Source organism: Dendrobates tinctorius, unplaced genomic scaffold (assembly GCF_039654945.1).
Source record: "Dendrobates tinctorius isolate UK_male_01 unplaced genomic scaffold, ASM3965494v1 ptg000129l, whole genome shotgun sequence".
Taxonomy (NCBI): Eukaryota; Metazoa; Chordata; class Amphibia; order Anura; family Dendrobatidae; genus Dendrobates; species Dendrobates tinctorius.
In genome coordinates, this window is record NW_027361797.1 from 29,489,098 (window position 1) to 29,502,414 (window position 13,317).

Sequence of the window (13,317 nt, forward strand, 5' to 3'; positions counted from 1 at the left end):
CAGACAGTTCCTCTGGGACTGATGGTGTGGTGCAGCAATAATGTTATAGCCCTCCACAGGCAGGGCTGTAGTCCCAGGGCAGAGTAAGTGAAGTGACACGTAGATGGTGTAGTGTCTGGCGCAAGGGATGCAGCAGTGCTGGGCAGGTTGGCGCAGGAATAAGTGGAGAACACCATGGCATGTAGTTCCAAATCTTTACTCACAGTCTGTGTACAAACAGGTGCCTGCCTCTGTGCCGTGTAGCTCCGGGTCAGGGACTCAGTCAACCTCCAGGCCAGATGGAATACTCCTTTCCAACACCCCGCCAACATGTGTCTTTCTGAACGTCTCCTCTCATAGCGCCATTAAATGAAGAACTCCTAGTAATGAGTTACACTGGAGTGCCTCCTGTCCGATGTTCTTATGTACTCTACTTGTATGGGAGACAGCTGTAGCCTGCTTCGGGGACTCCTTGCTACTAAGTCCCGGCTCACTATCCAGTTGCTGTTGTGCCCCCAAGTCTTGTGTAGGAATAAAGTGGTCACTACTTCTATTCCTCCGGTGTCTGCTGCAGGACCATTAGTATCCATACAACCTCGGGGACCGGGCCCCGGCCTTGCGCTTAGAACTTCTATGAAGGGTTCTCTTCTAAACCACGTCCTCTGTTCCCTTTTACTCCTCACGTTCCGTACTAATCTTTCATTCTATGGAGAATCAGGCTTTCAGTCTATGTTGCTCTCTCTCTTCCTTTCCCGTGCCAGCAGACCCAGGTCACTGGGATCTGCTGCAGCACTTCCATCCATCTATCCCTCTCTCCGGGGATCGTCTCCTCTCCAACTCTCCAATCAACTGACCTCTAATCCCACACTCTTCCCGCTACTTGCAATGTAAACTAACTCCACCCACACCCACCTCCCAGCACGTTTCGTGTTCCAAGCAGGGAGCCACCAATGGGTGCTTTGCTATACTCCAAGCAGGGAGCCGCCGAAGGTGCTTTGCTACACTACTTTGTGGTGTGGGGTGCAGGTGTTGGAGTGTGGACAGGAGTTTCCACCTTACCTGAATGGTGGGGTACCACACCTCAGGAGGAGGTGCAGCACCTCTGTGGCGACTGAGCCCCAGGGGCGCCACATTAGGGTTTAGTGGTTAGAGTGAATACCTGTCAGTGGCTAGTGTATATGTCACAGTGCATTTCAGTCTTCTGCACACTAGCGTCCGATGGTGTCGCCCACTGCAGGGCCCTATCGTACCGCGGCAAGTGACAGCCACGCCTGTGCAACGCCTTGCGCAACCTGTTTGCTCATCTGGCACAATCCTGTGTGATTAGTGGCATCCGCCTGAGCGGTACTGTGCCCACTTGCACGCATTTTTGTGACATCGGCGGCCGTGCCCGCCGATGCCCCGTCAGCGGCGGCGCCCGCCGCAGTGTCTCCTCACCTGCACGCTCCTGTCCACGTGCACGCCTGCTCTGCCTTCCGCCCTGCTGCGGGCACCCGCGCCGGCCTTAGGTCGCGGGCGCGCGTCCTCCCGCTCTCTTCCTCTGGTGGGGGGCGTCACTGAGGGGCGGGGCTTCAGGACGTACTTCCTGGCTCCAGGATATTTCAGGCGCTCCTCCCTATGAGGAGGGCGCCTGGTGATCGCGTGGTACTCCTGCACTTTTCTGGCCGCTACAATTCCACTGTAGTCCTCTCTATTTTCCTTGTCACCCGTCTGCTCTGCCTCTGTCCCTGTTCCTGTATAGTCCTCCTTGCCTGCCTGCCCCGCTCTGTCTGTGCATTCCCCAGTGTCTCTCCTGTCTGTCGGCTGTGTTAGACCCTCTCCGCCTGCCTCTCCGTAACCCTTCCTGCTGCTCCTATTGTTCCTACTTCCTGCCCAGGAACCCCTGCTCTAGTTCCTTAAGTTCCGTCTGTCTCCCATAGCCTTACTGTCCTTCGAGCCGTCCCTCTTGGTTCTGGCTGTCGCGCCTCTGCCCCTGTGGTCCTGCCCCTAACGATCCCTGTATAGGGGTCGGTCTTCACCTGGTGTGCTCGCCCCATGGGGGCTCCAGATCCGCGATCCAGAGGGTCCACTCTCGGACGTAGCCTGCTCCTAATCGTCACAGTTATCTATTATAGCAACTCTTGCTGGCACTGCAGTTGCTGCACCGAGCACTAACGGTCTAGAGGGACTCCAGTCCTGCTGTCTAAGGGCCGAGTCCTGTGACCTTACTCTATACGCTTCCTCTGCCGAGTCCTGTGGGGTTAACAGGCTCCGGGGTTTCTTTCAACGGCTCTGTGAAGTAACAGAGTTTGCTCCTGTGCACACCAGGTCAGTGGTTAACCCACCGGTGTTCACTTACTACTCCGCCATTACTAAGCAGTAGTTTTCCATCTCTTCACGGTGGACCCTGGTTTGCAATCGCACTTCCTTAAATTTTATATTTAATGCAATCCGCAACCCTAACACTGGATCCAGTAGTATTGAAGCCTTCTCCTCATTTTGCCTGTCTTTCAATCTTCTATCCACCTGTTGTGGAAATTTGATGGATAGATATATCCCAGTGTATGCTACGGCTGCTCCCAATTAAAACAGAGTCTCATTGAGCGCTCAAAGGAATGAAGACGCTAAACACCTGTTAGCAGCATAACATTCCACCAGAACTCTGGAGGTTTATTGCACATACATAGGTTTATAATTACTTACAGAAAGGAGTGGTTAGTTAATTAACATAAGGCTTGAGCTTCAATACTATTGGCTATTTGAGTACATGAACATATATGGCAGTGTCCGCCAAGAGGCTGACTTAGCAATATATGATTTACTGTATCTGGGTCGTCCTCGCACGCCCAGGGCAGCGGGGTACTCGGTACCGGGCCGGTGTCAAGGTGGGAATGAGTCACAGCAGCGGTGACCCGGTCCAAGGCCCTGGGCGCCCAATATCAATGGCGGTGATGTTAATGGTGTTAAAGTTTATTAGAATAGTTCGTGACGCCACCCGTGGTGTTTGGCAAGTAAGATGTTGAGCCAACGCTGCATGCAGATCCACTGGGACTGATAGTGTGGTGCAGCAAAGATGGTATAGATCCCCACAGGTGGAGCTGTAGTCCCAGGGCAGTGTAGGTGCAATGGATGAGGAGAGGCGCAGAATGGTATTGAGGCTGGTACCCAGGTGTAGTGGTGCGGGAATAACTGGAGGACACCCGAGTATGCAGTTCCAAAGCTTTACTCACTGTTTGCAGTTCACTCCACTGCCTGCCTCCGTACTGTGTTCTCCAGGTCAGGGCTCCAGCCAACCTCCCTTCCACACTCCGCCAACATGTACCTTACTGAACGACTCTTCCAATGCGCCCTTAGGTGTGAAGCACTCCAGTACTTAGTTACCCTGGAATGCCTCTCTCTAGGTGTTCCTAGTCTTTACTTGTATGACAGACAGCTGTAGCCTGCTTTGGTGACTTGACTCCTCGCTGCGTCCCGGCTCTCTATTCAGTTGCTGTTGTGTGCCAAGTCTATGATGGGAGCAAGGCGTTAGCAGCTCACAACTCCTCCGGTGTCTGTTGCCGGACACAAAGATCCAATCAACCTCGGGGACCAGGCCCCGGCCATTGCGCTCTCTGGACTGGAAGGGTTCTCTATCTTTCTTCAACCAGCTTCCCACTGTCCTTCTATTCTCCTTCGTTCTGATCTGTTCTATCTCTCTTATGGAATCTGTAGTCTCCAGTCTACGTCTCTTTCTCCTTCTCTTCCTTCCCTAGGGAGCTCGTTCCACTAAGACCAGTCCTCAGCCTCTCCTGACTGACTGCCTTCCCCTGCCTTGAGCTCCTCTCAGGCTGACCTGCTGTCAGCCTGCTCTCTCTCTCCCCTTCTCTGGGACTCACCCCAGACTGACCTGAAATCCTACACCTTCCCTCTCTTTTATATCTAACTCCACCCGCCTCCCCAGCACCTCTCGTGTTACGAAGCCAGGGACCACAAAAGGCACCCTATGACCTTTCCAGCATAAAGCATGGATGGGTCCCTGCTGAACTATCCTGTGTTTGGGGTGCAGGTGTTGGAATGCAGAAAGGAGTTCCCAGCCTACCTGGATGGTGGGGCACTACACCTTAGGAGAAGGTGCAGTACCTCTGTGGCGACTGAAGCCTCAGGGGTGACACATACCCCCCGTTAAACACAGCACATCCGCGGGCTGTAAGACAACAAAAGGTACAATACAGGAACACACAAAAATTTTTTAAATGCTATTCAACAATACTTATCTAATCTTCCTAATGTAGGAGGCACATTTCTTAAACGTTACAAACAGGTTAACTTCCCATCTTAGTATCAAAAATTTACTTAAGTGCAATTCCTAGTTCAAAGTGCTATACTCAACACATTTTCTTTATTACATTTTCTATCAATTATTTTCTTTTTCTTTCTCTACTGGACGCAAGACACTGACCATCTATACTTGGCCTGTCACCTGTCACTTTCAGTTCTTCAGTCTTTATTCAATTCTCACATTCTATCTCAAACTTTTCTAATTCCCTGTATCAAATATTCTATAAAAGACATTTACTTTTCACAAGACACAACATTATCAAATATGTTATCATAAAACATTCAAAGATTCTTGCAAAGTGCTGAACACTGCTCCCAGCCATGCTTTCTTGCAGTGTCCCTTGAGGTAGACATCATTCTTCGAAAAGTGTCCATGCAAAAACATTATCTTCGCAAAGTGTCTTTATATGTAAAACCAAGAAAGGGCACCTAAAGGGGTGCAACTATTTACAATAAAAGTTTTTGGATCAATCAGCATCTATGATTTCCACAGTTCCATTTCAAAAACAATGCTGCCAATCAAAAACTGGGCAACATGATGAACAAAAAGGCAAAGGCACAACTGGTGCAACAAACCCTCCTGGGTAACGAGATTTAGAAAATTTTCTTAGGTTACTAGTGCTGTTTCCCTCCAGGTGCTGGTATCCCGGTCCCACACCAGATCTAGCACGACCTGGCCAGCCGCTGCAACCGTGGCGCACCCCAGGGCCTTCCCAGTTGTCGGGACATCAGACGTACCTGGGGCCTCCTGGCGGTGTGGTCTCTGCTCCGGTGCAGCGGCGGCAAGTACCGGTGGCAAGGGTACCAAGTTCAGGGGCACCGGTGGTGTAGGCCCCTCCAGGGCGTGCGGCCTGCTCAGTCTCTGTAAGGCCTCCTGCCTCAGTTGCAGGCGACATGTTAGCTGGGCGATTCCGCCCTCCAGCTGCTGGCGGTTCATCGCAGAGATGGGGTCGGAGCCTTCAGCCATGGCGCCGGGGAGTTCTGACTCAACCTCCGCGCGCTCTCCAGGCCTCCTCCCCTCACTCTCCAAAATGACGTTCTGGCGTTCTTCCTCTTGCTCCGCCCTTCTGCTCACCACTGGCTTTCTCTGCCCCTCCTTCCGGGGGCGGCGTCTTCTTCCAGCGCCTCCATACCAAGCCAGTATACGAACCCCTCGGGGGTTGGACCATGCATCTGTCACATAGTAATTCAGGCAGGGACGGCCCAAGACTCTTCGCAGTCTTTTCTTAGGACCTCCCATCTCTTCACGCCCTTCTCCGTGCCAGCGGCCATTTCTAATGTCCATTTTACAGTCTATTAACCCCTTAAGCCCCAAGGGTGGTTTGCACGTTAATGACCAAGCCAATTTTTACAATTCTGACCACTGTCCATTTATGAGGTAATAACTCTGAAACGCTTCCATGGATCCCAGTGATTCTGGCATTGTTTTCTCGTGACATATTGTACTTCATGTTAGTGGTAAAATTTCATTCAAATAACTTGTGTTTATTTGTGAAAAAAACAGAAATTTGGCAAAAATTTTGAAAATTTCGCAATTTTCCAACTTTGAATTTTTATTCCCTTAAATCACAGAGATATAGCACACAAAAAACTGAATAAGTAACATTTCCCACATGTTTACTTAACATCAGCACAATTTTGAAACCAAAATTTTTTTTTGTTAGGAAGTTATAAGGGTTAAAAGTTGACCAGCGATTTCTCATTTTTGCAACACCATTTTATTTTTACGGACCACATCACATTTGAAGCCACTTTGAGGGGTCTATATGATAGAAAATACCCAAAAGTGACACCATTCTAAAAAATGCACCCCTTAAGGTGCTCAAAACCACATTCAAGAAGTTTATTAACCCTTTAGGTGCGTCACAGGAATTTTTTGAATATTTAAAAAAAAATGAACATTTAACTTTTTTCACTAAAAAAATATTTCAGGTTCAATTTTTTTTAATTTTCCAAGGGTAACAGGAGAAATTGGACTGCAAAAGTTATTGTGCAATTTGTCCTGAGTACGCTGATACCTGATATGTGGGGGGGAACCACTGTTTCGGCGCATGGCAGACCTCAGCAGGGAAAGAGCGCCATTTGACTTTTTCAATGCAAAATTGGCTGGAATTCAGATCGGACGTCATGTCGTGTTTGGAGAGCCCCTGATGTACCTAAACAGTGGAAACCCCCCCAAGTGACCCCATTTTGGAAACTAGACCCCCAATGGAACTTATCTAGATGTGTGGTGAGAACTTTGAACCCACAAGGGCTTCACAGAAGTTTATAACGTACAGCGGTATAATTAAAAAATCATATTTTTTCCACAAAAATGATCTTTTCACCCCCAATTTTTACTTTTCAAAGGGTAATAGGTCCCTAAATGTTATTTTGCAATTTGTCCTGAGTACACTGATACCCCATATGTGGGTGTAAATGACTATTTGGGCGCATGGCAGAGCTCGGAAGGGAAGCAGCGCCATTTGACGTTTTTGGATGGAATTGAGATCGGACACCATGTCGCGTTTGGAAAGCCCCTGATGTACCAAAACAGTAGAAACCCCCCACAAATGACACCATTTTGGAAACTAGATCCCCCAAGGAACTTATCTAGATGTGTGGTGAGAACTTTGAACCCACAAGGGCTTCACAGAAGTTTATAACATACAGCCGTACAATTAAAAAATCATATTTTTTCCACAAAAATGATCTTTTCACCCTCAATTCTTATTTTTCCAAGGGTAACAGGACCCTAAAAGATATTGTGCAATTTGTCCTGAGTGCGCTGATACCCCACATGTGGGGGTAAACCACTATTTGGGCGCATGGCAGAGCTCGGAAGGGAAGCAGCGCCATTTGACGTTTTTGGCTGGAATTGAGATTGGACACCATGTCGCGTTTGAAAAGCCCCTGATGTACCAAAACAGTAGAAACCCCCCATAAATGACACCATTTTGGAAATTACACCCCCCAAGGAACTTATCTAGATGTGTGGTGAGCACTTTGAACCCCCCAGTGCTTCACAGAAGTTTATAACGCCCGTGCTTGAAAATACAAAAATCGTATTTTTTCCACAAACATGATCTTTTAGTCACCAATTTTTTCATTTTCCCAAGGGTACAAGGAGAATTTGGACCCCAAAAGTTGTTGTCCAATTTGTCCTGAGTACGCTGATACCTCATATGTGGGAGAAAACTACTGTATGGACACACGTCGGGGCTCGGAAGGGAAGTAGTGACGTTTTGGAATGCAGACTTTGATGGAATGGTCTGCGGGTGTCATGTTGCTTTTGGAGAGCCCCTGATGTACCTAAACAGTGGAAACCCCCCACAAGTGACCCCATTTTGGAAACTAGACCCCCTAAGGAACTTATCTAGATGTGTGGTGAGCACTTTGAACCCCCCAGTGCTTCACAGAAGTTTATAACGACCGGGCGTGAAAATAAAAATATCGTATTTTTTCAACAAACATCATCTTTTAGTACCCATTTTTTTATTTTCCCAAGGGTAACAGGATAAATTGGACCCAAAAAGTTGTTGTCCAATTTGTCCTGAGTACGCTGACACCCCATATGTGGGAGAAAACTACTGTATGGGCACACGTCGGGGCTCGGAAGGGAAGTAGTGACGTTTTGGAATGCAGACTTTGATGGAATGGTCTGCGGGTGTCATGTTGCTTTTGGAGAGCCCCTGATGTACCTAAACAGTGGAAACCCCCCACAAGTGACCCCATTTTGGAAACTAGACCCCCTAAGGAACTTATCTAGATGTGTGGTGAGCACTTTGAACCCCCCAGTGCTTCACAGAAGTTTATAACGACCGGGCGTGAAAATAAAAATATCGTATTTTTTCAACAAACATCATCTTTTAGTACCCATTTTTTTATTTTCCCAAGGGTAACAGGATAAATTGGACCCCAAAAGTTGTTGTCCAATTTGTCCTGAGTACGCTGACACCCCATATGTGGGAGAAAACTACTGTATGGGCACACGTCGGGGCTCGGAAGGGAAGTATTGACGTTTTGGAATGCAGACTTTGATGGAATGGTCTGCGGGTGTCATGTTGCCTTTGGAGAGCCCCTAATGTACCTAAACAGTGGAAACCCCCCACAAATGACCCCATTTTGGAAACTAGACCCCCTAAGGAACTTATCTAGATGTGTGGTGAGCACTTTGAACCCCCCTGTGCTTCACAGAAGTTTATAACAACCGGGCGTGAAAATAAAAATATCGTATTTTTTCAACAAACATGATCAATTAGTCTCCAATTTTTTTATTTTCCCAAGGGTAACAGGAGAAATTGGACCCCAAAAGAGGTTGTCCAATTTGTCCTGAGTACGCTGATACCTCATATGTGGGGGAAAACTACTGTATGGGCACATGTCGGGGCTCGGAAGGGAAGTAGTGACGTTTTGGAATGCAGACTTTGATGGAATGGTCTGCGGGTGTCATGTGCGTTTGGATAGCCCCTGATGTACCTAAACTATTGAAACTCCCCACAAGTGACCCCATTTTGGAAACTAGACCCCCCACGGAACTTATCTAGATGTGTAGTGAGCACTTTGAACCCCCAAGTGCTTCACAGAAGTTTATAACGCCTGGGCGTGAAAACAAAAAAATCATTTTTTTCCACAAAAATGATATTTTTGCCCCCAATTTTTTATTTTCCTAAGGGAAACAGGAGAAATTGGACCCCAAAAGTTATTTTGCAATTTGTCCTGAGTATGCTGATACCCTATATGTGGGGGTAAAACACTGTTTGGGTGCATGGCAGAGCTTGGAAGGGAAGGAGCACCATTTGACTTTTTCAACGCAGAATTGGCTGGAATTGAGATCAGACACCATGTTGCATTTGGAGAGCACCTGATGTGCCCAAACAGTGGAAACCCCCAATTATAACTCCAACCCTAACCCCAACACACCCCTAACCCTAATCTGAGCCCTAACCCTAACCCTAGCCCTAACCCTAACCCTAGCCCTATCCCTAACCCTAACCCTAATGGGAAAATGGAAATAAATACTTTTTTTTAATTTTGTTATTTTTCCCTAACTAAGGGGGTGATAACGGGGGGTTTGATTTACTATTTATGGCGGTTTTTATGTTTGGCAGCTGTCGCACGCTAAAAGACGCTTTTTATTGTAAAAATAGTTTTTGCATCACCACATATAGAGAGTTATAATTTTTCCGTATTTTGACCCACTGAGTCATGTGAGGTCTTATTCTTTGCGGGACGAGTTGACGTTTTTATCGGTACCATTTTTGGGCACGTGACATTTTTTGATCGCTTTTTATTCCAATTTTTGGGACGCAGAATGAACAAAAGCCAGCGTTTCATGAATTTCTTTTGGGGGGGTGCGTTTACACCGTTCCGCGTGCGGTAAAATAGATAAAGTGGTTTTATTCTTTGCGTCGGTAAGGTTACAGCGATACCTCATTTAGGTCTTTTTTATGTTTTGGCGCTTTTATGCAATGAAAACAATTTTATATAAAAAATAATTATTTTTGCATCGCTTTACTCTGAGAGCTATAACTTTTATATTTTTTTGCGGATGATGCTGTATGGCGGATCGTTTTTTGCGGGACAAGATGACGTTTTCAGCGGTACCATGGATATTTATATGCGTCTTTTTGTTCGCGTGTTATTGTACTTTTTGTTCGGTGGTATGATAATAAATCATTATTTTTTGCTTCGTTTTTTATTTTTATTTTTTAAGGGGTTCGCTAAAGGGGTTAATTAATGGGACAGTTTTATAGGGAAGGTCGCTACGGACGCGGCGATACCAAATATGTGTACTTTTATTGTTTTTTTTTTTTTTATTTTCAAAAAATGAATTTATTGGGGAATATTTTTTTTTTTTTACTAATTTATTTAGCGATTTTTTTAAAATTATTTTTACACTTTTTTTTTTTTTTTTACTCTACTACATAGTCCCAGGTGGGACATCACTGTCCTGTGACAGATCGCTGATCTGTCACATCACAGATCACTGTGACAGATCAGCAATCTGTCACAGGCAGTTCTGCAGACTTCCTCATGCCTGCGCTTTGCAGGCAGTGAGGAAGTCAGCTCCCTACAGGCCCCCGAAGGCCCCCGTCGCCATCTTGGATCCCGGGGCCTGTAGGGAAAGAGCCCCCGGCTCAGGGAAGCACGGAGGGAGCCCCCTCCCTGCCGATGCTTCCCTTTAACTCCCGGTACACCGCGATCGTGTTTGGTTGCGGTGTACAATGGGTTAACGTGTCGGGGGCGGTCCGTGACCGCCCCTGACACATTGTGCCGGGTGTCAGCTGTGATAATCAGCTGACACCGGGCCACGATCAGCGGCGCTCACCACGTGGGCGCCGCTGATCGCATTAGACGTACTATCCCGTCCTTGGGAATTAAGTCCCAGGGCACATGGACGGGATAGTACGTCTAATGGCAGAAAGGGGTTAAATTTGGTCTTCTGCACATTTTCAAAAGTTGTAAATCCAAGGCACACAGAACCCGATGGCATCGGGTCTCGTCATCCTGTTCGTGACGCCAAAATTGGGTCGCCCTCGCACGCACACCTGTTAGCAGCATAACATTCCACCAGAACTCTGGAGGTTTATTGCACATACATAGGTTTATAATTACTTACAGAAAGGAGTGGTTAGTTAATTAACATAAGGATTGAGCTTCAATACTATTGGTTATTTGAGTACATGAACATATATGGCAGTGTCCGCCAAAAGGCTGATTTAGCAATATATGATTTACTGTATCTGGGTCGTCCTCGCACGCCCAGGGCAGCGGGGTACTCGGTACCGGGCCGGTGTCAAGGTGGGAATGTGTCACAGCAGCGGTGACCCGGTCCAAGGCCCTGGGCGCCCAATATCAATGGCGGTGATGTTAATGGTGTTAAAGTTTATTAGAATAGTTTGTGACGCCACCCGTGGTGTTTGGCAAGTAAGATGTTGCGCCAACGCTGCATGCACATCCGCTGGGACTGATGGTGTGGTGCAGCAAAGATGGTATAGCTCCCCACAGGTGGAGCTGTAGTCCCAGGGCAGTGTAGGTACAATGGATGAGGAGAGGCGCAGAATGGTATTGAGGCTGGTACCCAGGTGTAGTGGTGCGGGAATAACTGGAGGACACCCGAGTATGCGGTTCCAAAGCTTTACTCACTGTTTGCAGTTCACTCCACTGCCTGCCTCCATACTGTGTTCTCCAGTTCAGGGCTCCAGCCAACCTCCAGGCAGGATAGGATTCTCCCTTCCACACTCCGCCAACATGTACCTTACTGAACGACTCCTCCAATGCGCCTTTAGGTGCGAAGCACTCCAGTACTTAGTTACCCTGGAATGCCTCTCTCTAGGTGTTCCTAGTCTGTAGCCTGCTTTGGGGACTCCTCACTGCGTCCCGGCTCTCTATTCAGTTGCTGTTGTGTCCCAAGTCTATGATGGGCGTTAGCGGCTCACTACTCCTCCAGTGTCTGTTGCCGGACATAAAGATCCAATCAACCTCGGGGACCGGGCCCAGGCCTTTGCGCTCTCTGGACTGGAAGGGTTCTCTATCTTTCTTCAACCAGCTTCCCACCGTCCTTCTATTCTCCTTCGTTCCAATCTGTTCTATCTCTCTTATGGAATCTGTAGTCTCCAGTCTTTGTCTCTTTCGTTCCACTAAGACCAGTCCTTAGCCTCTCCTGACTGACTGCCTTCCTCCGCCTTGAGCTCCTCTCAGGCTGACCTGCTGTCAGCCTGCTCTCTCTCTCCCCTTCTCTGGGACTTACCCCAGACTGACCTGAAATCCTACACCTTCCCTCTTTTTTATATCTAACTCCACCCACCTCCCCAGCACCTCTCGTGTTACGAAGCCAGGGACCACAAAAGGCACCCTATGACCTTTCCAGCATAAAGCATGGATGGGTCCCTGCTGAACTATCCTGTGTGTGGGGTGCAGGTGTTGGAATGCGGAAAGGAGTTCCCAGCCTACCTGGATGGTGGGGCACTACACCTTAGGAGAAGGTGCAGTACCTCTGTGGCGACTGAAGCCTCAGGGGCGCCACATATCCATTGTCCTGCAACTCAGCAAAACCAGACATCGGACTGGTACATCTGTTCCAACTTCCTTTTTTCGATGTCTAGAACATACATCACAAGAGAATCCTGGTTTGAGCTAGATGGCTCACGAGGTCACTGGGCCATTCTGAGCAATTGATTATAGAGTTCATGTTAGCTGTGATTATATATATGTATATATCAGTATATAGCAAGTGAGATCTATATGAAATACATATATATTTCCATCACAATCCCCCCTTAGATATCACTTGCCCTAATCCTGCTCCTGTCCCAAAGCGCTGTAACTCTTTTATGCTGCCAGTGGGCTGACGCATGACTAGTGCATACAGCCCCCTCCATACAGACTTTTGCAAATGGGCGGTCGGGAGATCTGTCCCTAACGTGGTTCATTGCATTGTAATCAAAGTCTCTAAGTTAGCAGTCTATGTAGTCTGTGGTGTGTATTCTCTATCAGGTAGGTAATTTATTCAGTCAGGGAGGGCATCCACAGCATCATTCCAGCTCAGGTGTATCTTCTGGTATGAGAGCTTCCTTGCAATGCGATGCGTGGATCCAAGTGGGGGTCTTCCCTCCAGGTTGGTGTGGTCAGCAGCACTTGGAGAAGGGCCATCAAATCTGGAATCGAATGCTCTCCTTACGAACTTTGTTCACCAACACTCAGTCTCCTGGCTTCAGGGCGTGCATACCAGGTACCGAATCTGGATCTGGCAATGAAGAAAAAAACTTGAGAATGGACATTAGCAAGATTCTTGGTAAATTCAATTACACAAGCAGGCAAAGTATCATATTGCATAATCAACTGCTGAGGGAAGAATACCCCTAACCTGGGTTTAGACCCAAATAAAATTTTATATTGGTGACAGCTTTTTCTGGGCCTATGGGAGTGTCTAATGCCATGGTTTGTTTGGCTCTTGGGCAATTTTTTAACATGCTGCTCTTAAGTGTCCCACTTAGTCTATGTTGCCGCTACTTTGGAGATGGTGGGAAGTGTGTAGGCCTAAGTCTGACCCTACTGCTG